General features: G+C 41.4%; 1 protein-coding gene across 20 annotated transcripts in view; it reads left to right on the forward strand.

The window, feature by feature from the left end:
* The window catches only part of LOC135496773 (agrin-like), a 149,911-nt gene that overhangs the window by 60,570 nt on the left and 75,947 nt on the right, over positions 1-13,394 (forward strand). The window lies entirely within an intron of this gene.

A 13,394-nucleotide genomic window follows, 5' to 3' on the forward strand; every position in this document is an offset into this window, starting at 1 on the left:
GCAATGTTGGGGTCATTTTATGCCGGTGTAGTTAACATACAGTCAGTTGACATGTTTCTATTAGATGTTTGAGTGCAGCAAAATGTCCTGGTCTTGTAGGGGAGGACTGATCTTGTGGGGGAGGAGCGAGGACTTCAGATATCTGACAAAGGGGATTACAAAACTTCATGCCTATCTGTGAAGTCTTAAGCACCCTGCAGAGGAGAGATTTCTATCACTCACTCCTGCAGTCGTGATTGCATGCGGCAAACAATGCCAATTTTTAAAAAGTTTTACGTCATTTTGACGCATTACCCAACATCAGTGCTGCCTATTATGTGGCAGATACCCAGTATAAATGTCGCCTTTATCTAAAATTCCCATGTAATGTTTTCATTTAAACTTTAATACTCGGCAGTCCCTTCTTCTGCTACCTGGAGGTTAGCCTAAGTATCCATGCCCGGAACAAAATGTTTTAACGATAAGCTGGTCGGGTAAACAATATTAAGCCTCCCATTTTAAGATGAGTTGTTTTGTCAGCAACTCAACTGTACCCTTGTCAGCAACTCAACTGTACCCTTGTCAGCAACTCAACTGTACCCTTGTCAGCAACTCAATTGTACCCTTGTCAGCAAGTTTCAGGACAGCCTATGTCATCCCTGGAACAAATGTGATAAAGCTGGCTGGCCTGGTGCGTCAACATCAGTTAGCCTTCCCTTGACTTTCCCCCGAGATTTATCAAAATCTTTCATTTATAAAACCAATGCTCTGGGGAATAAATATTGGATAAGTCTGCTTCGCTATGGCATGGTTCTGCTGTGTACCTGGTTACAGGTGGCAGCATACCATAAACCAATGGATTTACAGGCGTGGACATTTTATACTTTACAGTGTTTTTGGGAATAGAATTGGCCTATAAAAGTCAGACAAAGATAACCATTCGTTTGAAAGGTCGCAATCAGACTGATCTGATGGTACCTATGGTGTCATAACCAAATTTATCAGTTTGGCTGGTGAATTCATGTTTCTGAAATGTTGCTCAAAATACCCTCATATAATCATAAATGTTGCTTGAATATCCCTAGCCCTGGAAGTGTCGATACAATCAATGTCCCAATATGGCTTCATGGGTCATAGCCGTCAGTCCCCGGAGCTGTTGTATACATTCAGATACAATCTTCCTACGCGATGTTTGATCACCGACGGGGGATTGTTGATTCAGAGCTACTAAGACACCACGAGAGCCTGAGGACCCCGTAAGGCGGTTACCCGTGTTAGATCAATCAGTGTACAAATATGGCTGCATGGATCAGTGGTTTGTGAGCCTTGAGCCTTCACTTTAAGGACCAGCACTACGTTGGAGGAACCCTTGGCCAGTATTGAATGGTTGGTATAGTATCAGGCAGAATTCTGATTGGGGAAAGAGATATGAATGTACCCAATCTGCCTCTTGCCTATTCCAAAATGATATGTGAATATTGAATAACTGTAAGTTTTCATGTATAATCTACAGCATTCTCAAAGCACTTTACCTCTGTTCCATCTATCGTGAACCTTTCAGTATGACTCTGATAAAGTGCTCAATCAGCGTTACAAGTTGAGCCTTTTCCCACCGTCTCCATTCATACACCTCGGCAGAGTAAGACAGGTCTAGAGTCTTGGCCGACAGTGGGGATTGAACCAGAGACATCATGAGTGCGAGTCAGGGACCCGAGCCACTACACCACTGCTGTTCCTGCTGATAATGAGTACTAAGTTTCACATAGTGCATCAACACCATAATCAATAAGATAATACAACATATTATGCTACTGATCAGGATATAGAGCTTCATGTATAATACACAACATCAATATTTCAAGTGTCAACTGTTCAATAAATTTCTAAATTATGACAAAATGAGCAACGCACTCCTATTTTTTATGATCTATTTACTTTCATTAAGTATTCAGAGGTTTTGAAATGGTTGACTGCTGAAAAGTAGGAAGTTATGTCAGTTGGACATCTCACTTTCAGTGTCAGGTACATGTTAGGTGATTGGTGCTAGAAGTTAAAAGTTTTCTGGCAAACCCACAACCTGAGCGTTTAGAAACCGGTACCCATTCATACAACTGGGTGGATTATGGCGTGTAAAGCAAAGAGATCTGCCTATAGTTTCACACCGCCAGTGGGATTCGAACCAGAGACCTCATAACAGCTAGACAGAGACCCAACTCACTACACCACCCTGGCTCATAGCTAGTATTAAGACAAGTCATATTGAGAATCTGTCCCTTTCTGCAACCCACTGATAGGAACCTGTCCCATCTTATTCAATTGGACATTCAATCAGTCAGTCGTACCACAATAAAGAAAGCTGATGCCAGTTCCATCGCTCACCGCACTTCCCCAACAATAACATTATCAAAGCCAAGACGGCGCACTGAGCCCCAAATTGAATCGCTGGCGATAGAATCAACTTGCTATCAATATCTATATATGTTGGTGTCGGGTTTGATTAATGTAAGCCAAGGAAAGGAATTGCGATTTGATTCCGTGGATTTAGAATTATCTAAGTTGGCTCGTATAGTCGGAATCGTTTGATAAGATCTGGATGTGGGTTGTTTTCTAGATTAGGACATGGCTTTCAATGACGAAGCCAGCCGAGTGCAGGAAAATCAATGCGTTTTTATCTTTTTGGGCAATTTCTGATTGGATGATAAATACCCAAATTTCCCAAAGGGGTCTGTGTATGCGATACATACAAAGTGAGTGAGAGTGATATTCTGAGATCTTTGAACTTAACTTGATATTCTTGGAAAAAATCATGTCAAACTCAACTTGACAAATGTTATTCCATTGGTTGTATCCTCATAACTGATTGTGGCCTTGAAGCATGAATCCCTCGCTCTATTTAGGCAATATATGAGAAAGTATCAAGAAGTTGATCTGCCCTCCCATGGGATGGTTACAAAACTGTCAGTTTTCAAAATCATATTGCGAATATTTCTCCACCATACAGTGGAACCTCGGTGACACGACCACTCATGGGACCAAGGTTGAATGGTTGCGTTACCGGGGTGGTCGTGTCAGTGAAGTTGAAAATCCGGGTTGGTCGCCGACCGGGGTCCCACTTTAGGCCTGTGACGGGGCGATTCCCTCCATTGTTCATGGTTTTTGATGTGGCATGCTGGAATAATGATAAGCCGGGATGATTCTCTGCACTCTTGCTGTTGTGAATGCAGCCTAAATGCAAGTAGAAGATACTTCTCCTGACTTAATCCATTGTTTCACCCAAGACGAGCAAAGCTGGTTAACATACAATTACCGCACCACTACAGTCATTACACCCATTGGTGTAGACAAATTGCCGTATTACAGCCCGGTGGAACATTTTTCAAATTAGCCTGAGTGATTGTGTGCCAATGGTATTCGTGTGGCTTGGCATGTAGCATCGGGAAGACCTTGAACCACCTGGTAATGGCTAGTGTAGGAGATGGAAATGTTGTACAATATCTGGGATTTTTTTCCTTTCTTCTTTGTGCTTACTTGGCACATGTTAATGATATTGCTTCATTAGGAAAAAATATCTGGATTTAAAAATATTTCTTGTGTGTACTCTTAATGCTGGCTTGGCTCATGTCAATATTGATAGCTAACTCAGTTAATGAATCTGGTTTCTTGTGTACCTGATGGCTATGCCAGGCCAAGAAAGCTTAATGAGGCCAAATGGATAAAAATGCTAATGTGTCATTTCCATATATACATTAGTGCATAGGCCTACCCTCAGGGGGTGGAATTGGCAGAATTTGAAAAAAATAAATTGCCAACTGAAACATGGCTAAATTGAGTAAGATTTTCAATTTGACCATTAAAGAACTACAAGAAGATTCAACAGACTTTAAAATTTGTTGGGGGGCGGGATGTGCAACCCCCAAGGCCTAATGAGTGCCAGCAGTAGCATTCATAAAATATGCTTATATCTATCAGGATGTGTGGTTGTCTTCTCCTGATAATCATGGGCATTTCCTTATCTTCATCAGGAGTTATGGTCGTCTTTATGAGCAGATGAAGAAACATTAATGTCTACGATATCGATGACTCACCAGGATAGACATCGGGATGGAGGTGTACAAGACTTGTAACATTGATGTCAGAATCATAGTACATCATTCAGCATTCTTCATCCTATGTCCTGTGGGAGGAGGGAACTCTGTGTTAATGATGTATTGCAGAATAAGGAAAATGAAAGTACGATTTTAACACAAATATATTCTCGGGACAAATAGCCAAGGAAAATTACCCAATATAGACAGTTTCACGCACAAATTCCCAAAATAATGTAATAATGAACTTTCGTTTTCCTTGTGGAAAATGCGGTTTTCCTTGGTCAGTTTCCCCTCAAATACTCTTGTACAAATCATACCTCTGTTTTCCTCCTCCTTATTGCCCCTTCAACTCTCTCAGCTCTCAGCTCTCATGGTTTAAGTTATTTTCTTCAACACTTCTCCCTCTCCAGACTTAATGCATATTCCTTACCACCACCCATGATTCTAGTTGATAAGTTCATATGAAATCCTGCCCCAACCCGAGCTGTTTGATGATGCTCGATCCTCCCGTAATAGCCAGCTCCTCGCTGTGATCATGGCTGCCGCTGCCTTCCTATGATCTATTGCTATAAGCTCCTTAATAATACTGTCACCATAAAGAATGATTCCAGCGGAGCTAGATGATGTTGACACTGGCTCGGCGGTAATGAGCATGTGAATTCCTTGCGGACAGTAGATACAGGTGAAACTTAACCCTTTGGGACGATGAATTTAAGAAATGTTCACCACACATTCTTATGACATTGTCACCTGGCTAACCTACCAGTGATAGCCCTGTAGGAAAGCACTGCTCCACAGACATGTCGATTTCAACATTGTATTGATGTGGTCATTGTTTCAAAGGTACAGATGTCCTGGGGCTTTGATGAATTGGTATCTGCTACTGATGAACAACGAGGATAACTTTGTGAGCACTTTCAGGATTCGTGCTGAGCATCAGCATGAAAACCAAATGTTCCTGTGACAGCTTTTCTATTTTAGTATTAGCAGCCTTAACAAATGGAACCCAAGAGGACTCGCTGAGCAAACATCACTGGCAGGAAATGGCTGTAGATTTATTTCTCCCTGTTTGTCTCACTAAAACAAATGGGGCAATCTTACCAACTGCACAAACAAGAAAAAATGTAAGTCGACATCATTTCCAATAAGACTGACAACAAAACGCATCTTGCCCGAGGGAACTGGATAGAGAATCTGAGATTGCTGGTAATGATTGTCTTACGCCAACTGGCCCTGGTGTCTAATGACACCTGCAGTGTCTTGGATGGCCTAACCAGAAATGTTCGTGAAGCGAAAAGTTAGTAAAATTTTTTCATTTGCAATAGGTTAAATATTGAATTTGCTGCCAAAATCTTATGGTTAGTGCATTACAGTTGAAATCTTAGCCCGTTTTAAGTTCACATTTGACTGTGCATTTGCCAAAACAAAAAGTAATGTACTGGTCGTTGAAAATATCCAATACTATATTTACAGTACTTGTATACGTAACTGTCAAAGAAACTAGTTAGATGCGACCATCCTGAACTTTTCAGCTCTTAAAAAAGTGCCTGGCAGAGGAATCTCAAATTGTTAATCCATTACGGTGGACGTCACTGGCAGCGATGTGCACTTCACTTTTTCCACAAAGTTGGCCATGTTATGATATGAGAGGGGATATGCAGTTACAAGCTGCTTAAACGAGAAAAAATACAAGTCAGCTGAATGCAGAGAAGAAAAAACAGGAAAATGAAAAGCTGTAGATTTGCCCACAGTGTTTGTCAAACCAGAAAAGTAAGTGAATTTGTCAACGAACCTTCCCAACTGCCCGTGGGAATGGGAATGTATTTCAGGGATTGCTGACAAAGACTTAGTTCTAGGAAGCAGTGAGTGGTATTTACTGTGTTTTGCTAAATGGGGTCCGTGCGTAGCTATGCTCTGACCTTTTTCTGTTTCAAGACAGCAAACAGTGTGAATACCTGCTTCAACTCGAAATGATGTCAGGACGCCACCAGCAACACAACACGGCAAACACCTGTTACATCATATGATTACGTCAGTCTTGTTCAAAGCAGCCCGATTCTTGTCTGTTGAATAAATTGGAGACAAGTCACTTACGTCAATTGACAAAATGATCATATCCTTGTGACAGCCAGTCCATCCTAGGGAATGCCAATACCTGATGCTGATGCAGATATTGGAGGTGCACACAGTCTGCCTATGAAACAAACCCTGTTTATCCTTGCAATGTGATGTGTCCACAAAGAGGGGTTCATTGTTATTGTTTCCAACACAAACCTGTCTTTCCTAGCAATATTGGCTCCATTAGCGAAGTAACCATAACCCTCATGTCAGTGTTTCATAAACGCAAATGGGTTATTGTCGATAGCAGACAGACGAGCGGAGTGATTCACATCATGCTGTCAGCATGACTACGATTTCCTGATTTGGAAAATATACTTTTACATATTAGCTATAGAATGATATCTATTTTAACCTGCGGTAATGCTAGTCTTCGATTGACAGCAGTTGTTCATTCAGGGTTATGTGAGGTTGAAGTGGGCGAAGTGCGGCAGGATATCTGAGCACTGACATAGAGATAAATGTAGGTAAACAGGAATTATGACTGTTATTGAAAAGAGCTATTGTTCTAATTGCGAAAAAATGTGAACTTTTTAAGTGTTTTCCACTTTCAAGTCCTACAGATGTATGCACTGTAGGCTGCTGAAGATGTTTTTGTCACTGCCTGCTCAGTATCAGTTTCGGGACGAACTTTTGCCTCACCAAACACCAAGAGAGTGAGGCTAAAATGTAGGCCAAGCTTAAAGCGCTTTAATGTAAACGTTAGGAGTGAAATGACTTCTACACTCAAACCTTGTTATATCACTTGTTATTCTGAAGCACCCCAGACTCTTGTAATCAAATGTGAAGGTAGTTGTTTTTTGACTCCTTGCAAATGTCATATCAACCCAAGCAGTTATGGTTGCGACATCAAAACCACTGCAGCCAAAACAAAGCCTGACACATTTCATGACAGATAATGCAACCTCGTCGATAACATTGTCAACGTGAATGACAAACCTATCAATCATGCAGACTTAAAACAATGGTGGAGTTAAAAGGTTTTGGTTGGGTGGAGATGTCCAAGGTGTGAACGTGAGCTTTATGGCTCAGAGTGATGAGCCATGAAGCCAGCGAAATCGATGCTGGGATAAAATGGCACCATGAGTGTTTGCCCGGCTTGTTTGCAGATACTATCACTATCAGACACATCCTCCCAGCTAATTAGGTCCGCTTCTTACATGTTCTCCCCACTTTTGAGGTCTGCTTCAGACACATAACATGGCTGAGGCCAGACACCGATCCGACATGAAATCACGTGAAGTCGCAGTGGTGAGTGAGGGTTACAGGCATGGTCACGAAATGATTTGTCTAAAAGTCGTCAAAAATTCTGTTGAACATGATCTTGTCTCTGAATTTGCCAATTATAGTGGTGCAAGGATTGATAGGCCTTTGCTATTGTTGTGAAGGTTTGAGGTTTCAAGAATCACGGGGATGATGTTCAACTCATAGACTGGAGCTTCATAGTTCACATGGTTCACTCTTTGTATCACGATGAAGATCATCATGGACATCTCCAGTTTGGTGTTTTTGAGTTTGTTTGTTCCGGACAGACGCTGTGACTATCAGGCACGTTCTCTCTGCTAATGAGGTCTAGTTCTCATAAGGTGCTGATCCGTTGTGAGAGGACTGTAGTAGTAGAGACTGGCAAATAGTAAGAAGGATTGATGCGAAGCACTGTTTATGGTTGCAGAGCAGAGTTGTTGGCACACTGTTTTATGGTAGCAGAGCAGAGTTGTTAGGACACTGTTTCATGGTAGCAGAGCCGAGTTGTTGGCCAACTGTTTTATGGTAGCAGAGCCGAGCTGTTAGCCAACTGTTTCATGGTAGCAGAGCCGAGTTGTTAGGACACTGTTTCATGGTAGCAGAGCCAAGTTGTTAGGACACTGTTTCATGGTAGCAGAGCCGAGTTGTTAGGACACTGTTTCATGGTAGCAGAGCCGAGTTGTTAGGACACTGTTTCATGGTAGCAGAGCAGAGTTGTTGGCACACTGTTTCATGGTAGCAGAGCCGAGTTGTTGGCCAACTGTTTCATGGTAGCAGAGCAGAGTTGTTGGCACACTGTTTCATGGTAGCAGAGCAGAGTTGTTGGCACACTGTTTTATGGTAGCAGAGCAGAGTTGTTGGCACACTGTAACATGGCAGCATCATAACGTCACAAGCAAACACGAAAGAAGGAAAACACAGCAAGCAAACAATCTATGGAGATGCAGTTTTAAGTTCAAGCCCAGTCCAATGGCCAAGGAAGCAAGCTTATGCTGTCACTCTGTCTGAATCAGTCTTGAGTGCAAGCCCAGTCCTATGGCCAAGGAAGCAAGCTTATGCTGTCACTCTGTCTGAATCAGTCTTGAGTGCAAGCCCAGTCCTATGGCCAAGGAAGCAAGCTAATGCTGTCACTCTGTCTGAATCAGTCTTGAGTGCAAGCCCAGTCCTATGGCCAAGGAAGCAAGCTTATGCTGTCACTCTGTCTGAATCAGTCTTGAGTGCAAGCCCAGTCCTATGGCCAAGGAAGCAAGCTTATGCTGTCACTCTGTCTGAATCAGTCTTAAGTACAAGCCCAGTCCAATGGCCAAGGAAGCAAGCTTATGCTGACAGCCTGTCTGAGTCAGGATACAAGAGCCAAGTCAGCCCACTCCATTCATCTGCTCCCTAATTACAGAGACCCCTTCAAATCATGATATCTCTGCTTTGATGCTCTGAGCCAGGTAACTATTTCAGTGAATAATTCTTGAAATTATGATGGAGGAAGAGGACTATAGAATTTGGCTCCTTTTGCACCCTTTTGACTTCCAGTGGCAGCTCATTATGAAAAGCCTGGATTCAGACAGCATCCTGAACTCAAAGGCAAATTGTGCATACATTGAAAACATGTGATCACAGCGATCTCTAATCATTAAATATCAAAACCAAGTGGTTACTGGTTTACGCACAAAGCGACTATTATTCTAGGTTTCGGCAACAAATATTGCTGGTTTACCCAGTGACTTACTTTTAGGTGACCCAATCATTCTCCCTTGGGACAAAAACAACTTTATCAAAAAAGACGCTGTCTGATTTGAGAGTACTGATTGAAGACTTTCATTTCCTTTATATGAAGTGCCTGAAGTTGTTTTGAATTTCTAACTCATCCAAGTGAAAAAACGACTTCAAAAACACCTGAGAGAGATCTTGAATGTGATGCCTCAAGCTGGTTAATGTTTGAATCGTGATTCACAAACAGCTTGAAAATATGCTCGGCTGATGTTGTCAGTGAGGTGTCGTCAAATTGGAGAATTTCTGATTGACGATTTTGAGTGTGAGTGCATTTATCAAATATTCAGAAATTTGTTGAGGTCTGATGACATTTATCATGTTCATAGGTCTGCTGAGGGGATACAAATTGCCAGAATTTCATTGCATCAGTTGTGACGGTGATTGAAACCATTAAATGGGGACTATAGGCAGGAGTAAGAGGGTCAAATTGCTCATCTTCAAGTATCTATTAGGCACAGTTAGGGGACTTGCTCGTGTTTAATTCAGCATCAAACAAGTGTGAACAGTTTCATTGTACTGTCTGATGAGAGAGACCCCTATTGGCAACTTTGTATAAACTGATCTAACCTATCTGACTACAGCCTATGGACTGCCTTCAAGTGTTCTACCAGGAATGGTGGCATTCACAAAGGGTTCAAGATGATGATGAAGTAGACATGTCTTAACAAGGCAACTTTTGAGTGGTGATGGTTTATTGCAGCCAGACATATTATGCGATATATGAGAATGTTTTTGTCGGGTATGAATAGGACACGGAATGGATTGCAACACAACTTGGTGGAATGGCTATTTTTAATTTGGTATTAACTAAAGGCATCCAGCCCCTTGGGGCACGATGGTCTCATCAAATCTTTGTTAGAGGGCCAGCAGCTCCACTTAGCCTGATTGGAGTGAGAAAGATAGCTAAAGAATGGGGGATATATATTCATATTGCTATCATGAAGAATGGCATCTTCAGAAATATACCTTCTTGCTTGTCGTAAAGGACTCGTCTCACTAAAGTGGTTCCATTTTGGTCATCGCGGCAAATCAGCAACATTTAGCTTTGCAAGCATTAAGTTCCCCTTGTCAATTACATCACCAAGTCAAATTGGAGCAATTTGGAAACCAACCTCTTCATGTCATCAGATTTGAGAAAAAATCTGATTATTTAATTTCGCTGTTGATTAGATTGTGAGTTCAGGGTTAAATAATCTGCAAACAATCTGTCAGGAGGCTTTTTGCCGTCTACATTAAATCCATATCGGCAGACGTGTTTCCATCCCAAGCATTTTAAGGTTAACCATCATTTTTGCGCGTAATGAAGTTTTAACCCAACCAGGGGAGTACTAATGTTAAACTAATGTCATTAATGAACTCGCTGATGGGCTGAGAGCTATTTAAAATGATTTCGATTGGCGCTCTGGTGTTTTAATGCATTTGGTTCTGTGTACAGGGCATGTGTTCAATAGAAACAGCACATGCTTGGTACTGAAGACCGCAGTACAATATTTTTTGATTAGAAAAAGCAAAGGAACTTTCTGTATTCACCAAAAAATATTTTTCAGGAATGTCCACAGATCCCAAAATATATCAGTACAAAATTGGATGGTTTGCAATATCGAATACAGTTGAACCCCGATAACACGACCACTCATGGGACCGAGGTTGAATGGTCGCGTTACCGGGGGTGGTCGCGTTAGTAAAGTTAAAAAATTCGGGGACAAAATGCATGATTAGGTTTTTCCCGCCAAAATTGTTGAACTTATTCGTAAGTTCAAATTCTGAAAAACGTTCAAAGCCAAAATTGTTTTGGGGCTGATGTTTCTTCATTTCGAGCAGAAAAAAAAAAGTGAAAAAAATATTTGGACTTAGAAATTTTTTCATCTCTCAGAGTTGAAATTTTTCACAAGTTCAAAATTCTGAAAAATTTTCGAAGCCAAAAAATTTTTGGGACTAATGATGTTTCTTCATTTTGAGCCGAAATAAAACAAGTAAAAAAAATATTTGGACTTGAATTTTTTTTTCACCTTTAGCATGATAAATTTGCCACAATCAATTTCTTAAGAGAAATCATGGCAGCATTCATCTTTTCAGTTCTCATTATTCCTCATTTTAGAATCCTCCAATGTGTTCGGTGATAAACGCTACCTGACTTAATGCAAATCACATGATTTTTTGCTGTCGGTACCCAGCATGTCTAACCCCTTCCTCTATGGTTGACACAATCACATTATGTCAGTCGAGAGAAGATCCCATGATTTGTATTCTCAATGTGTCGACAATGGTGTCTAATGGTTTCCCCATTAGCAATGATATCGACCATTTTACTCTTAAAATCCATCTTGGGGTTACAGACATATCAGCTGTGTCTAACCTTTTGTACTTTCTTCTGTTGTTGATTCTGGAAGCAAATTCAATTACTTATTTAAAAATCTTTTATCAGACCTGAATCGTGAGAGATACACATCACACTCTAATAGTACATTGCTTTTAAATGGGGACTATAGGCAGGAGGAAGGGGATCAGACTGAAAGCCTTCAGGTGAATAGTAGTTACAGTTAGATGTCTCTGTTGTGTTTGATTCAGCAATGAATGTGCTTCTCTGAGAAGTGTGAATAGTTTCATAGTGCTGTGAGAGACCCCTATTGGCGACTTCATGAAACCTAATCTGACCTACCTGCCTCCTGCTCCCTTTAAGAGAACACTGCTTTTTAAAACGCTACCTAATCCCTTGTCAATTTCACTCTCCTCATCCATTATGCATAGTCTCCCCCCTGAAGAACATGACCATCCCCACTCGAGACGTTCTCGAGGTGTTGTGCCAATATTTGCAGGTTGGTGCTTGGGTGCACTTTTGTCACATGAGGTAGTCACAAACATTAAAAACATTGACTATTGAGAATGTTCTAGTTCCACTGATCTAAGAATGATTTATTACTACAAGATCAAGACAGATGCCAAGCCAGAACATGACGGCATGACCATTGGAAAACTTGGTGTAGCCAACCTCTTCTTGTCTATCCGAATTTCGCCATGTTGAATGGGATCAAATGACTCGGTGCATCAACTCGCCCTTTTCTTCAATATTCAGAAATGGTCTTAGATCGATGATACTAGAGTATTGATACTCAAGGTGACTGATGAGTCATTATACTGTAAAGTGTGAAACTAAAAGTTGGCAAATTTACTCATTTTCGAAAAGCAGTAGACTGAATACCGCATTTCTGCCGAATTTCAATGATTTATGCAAGAGAGGTAAGATTTTTGCACTTTTTTTCTCGGACAAGTTTATATTGAGCGAGCATCCACGACAATCACAAAAATAGGACACTCACAGTGTTTCTCATCTTATCTTCAAAGACGAGACATTTCCTCGCGATGAAATCTCATATTAGTCTTCATGTGATCCTGCTCTGCCTAACTCAAGGAGACATTAGAGACGTCTCCTGGGTTTAATGCTATGTCTCCTCCCTTCTTCAGCATGCAAGCCGCGCGGTAATTCTAGCGTTGTATTACTCTGGAGGGTCCGTTGGAACGGCTTAACAGAATCTTATGTTGACTACGCTGTTTGAAAGGTACGGTAGCTGACAATGGTGAATTACAATAGCCCAGTTTGTACTGTGTAAGTTGGATAAGGTTACATGAATGAAGTATTCTTCGTGTCTTGGAGTATGTGTGGGTCTTGACCTGAGACATGAGGAGCCTCACAGCCTGGTAGTTAACACTTCTATCGTATTTGTGGGTCTTGACCAAAGACATGAGGAGCCGCACAGCTGGTGGCTGTTAACACTGCTGGCTATCACGAAATAAGGCCCGGGTTTGTTTCTGGGGAGAACCCAGAATTGTGTTTCTAGATGAACTATAGTGTGGCTTTCAAAGAACTATAATCCCTGGCTGTTCACAGTTCTTTGAACTAGACTTAAAACCGAGGTTCCTTGTATCTGTTGTCTATACCAGGGCAGGGAAGAGACTCCACTAAGTGAGAAACATGAGTAGCTTTCGATGGTCTCAACCTTTGGCCAAAGACAGAGTCAGTAGGCCAGTATACCCTACTGGGAGCCAACTGTGATGGCAGGTAAAAATGCTTGTCCCGCCTTGTGAGGAGGAATACTCACTGTCAGTCGAGGTAAATGTCCTGTCTCTGTTACAATACTGCAGTATTTCAGTGAGACAGTCAGCGCTACATGGTGGTAGCCATAGTTTAGCTGGTACTGC

This window comes from Lineus longissimus, chromosome 12 (genome assembly GCF_910592395.1).
Source record: "Lineus longissimus chromosome 12, tnLinLong1.2, whole genome shotgun sequence".
NCBI classification, from domain to species: domain Eukaryota; kingdom Metazoa; phylum Nemertea; class Pilidiophora; order Heteronemertea; family Lineidae; genus Lineus; species Lineus longissimus.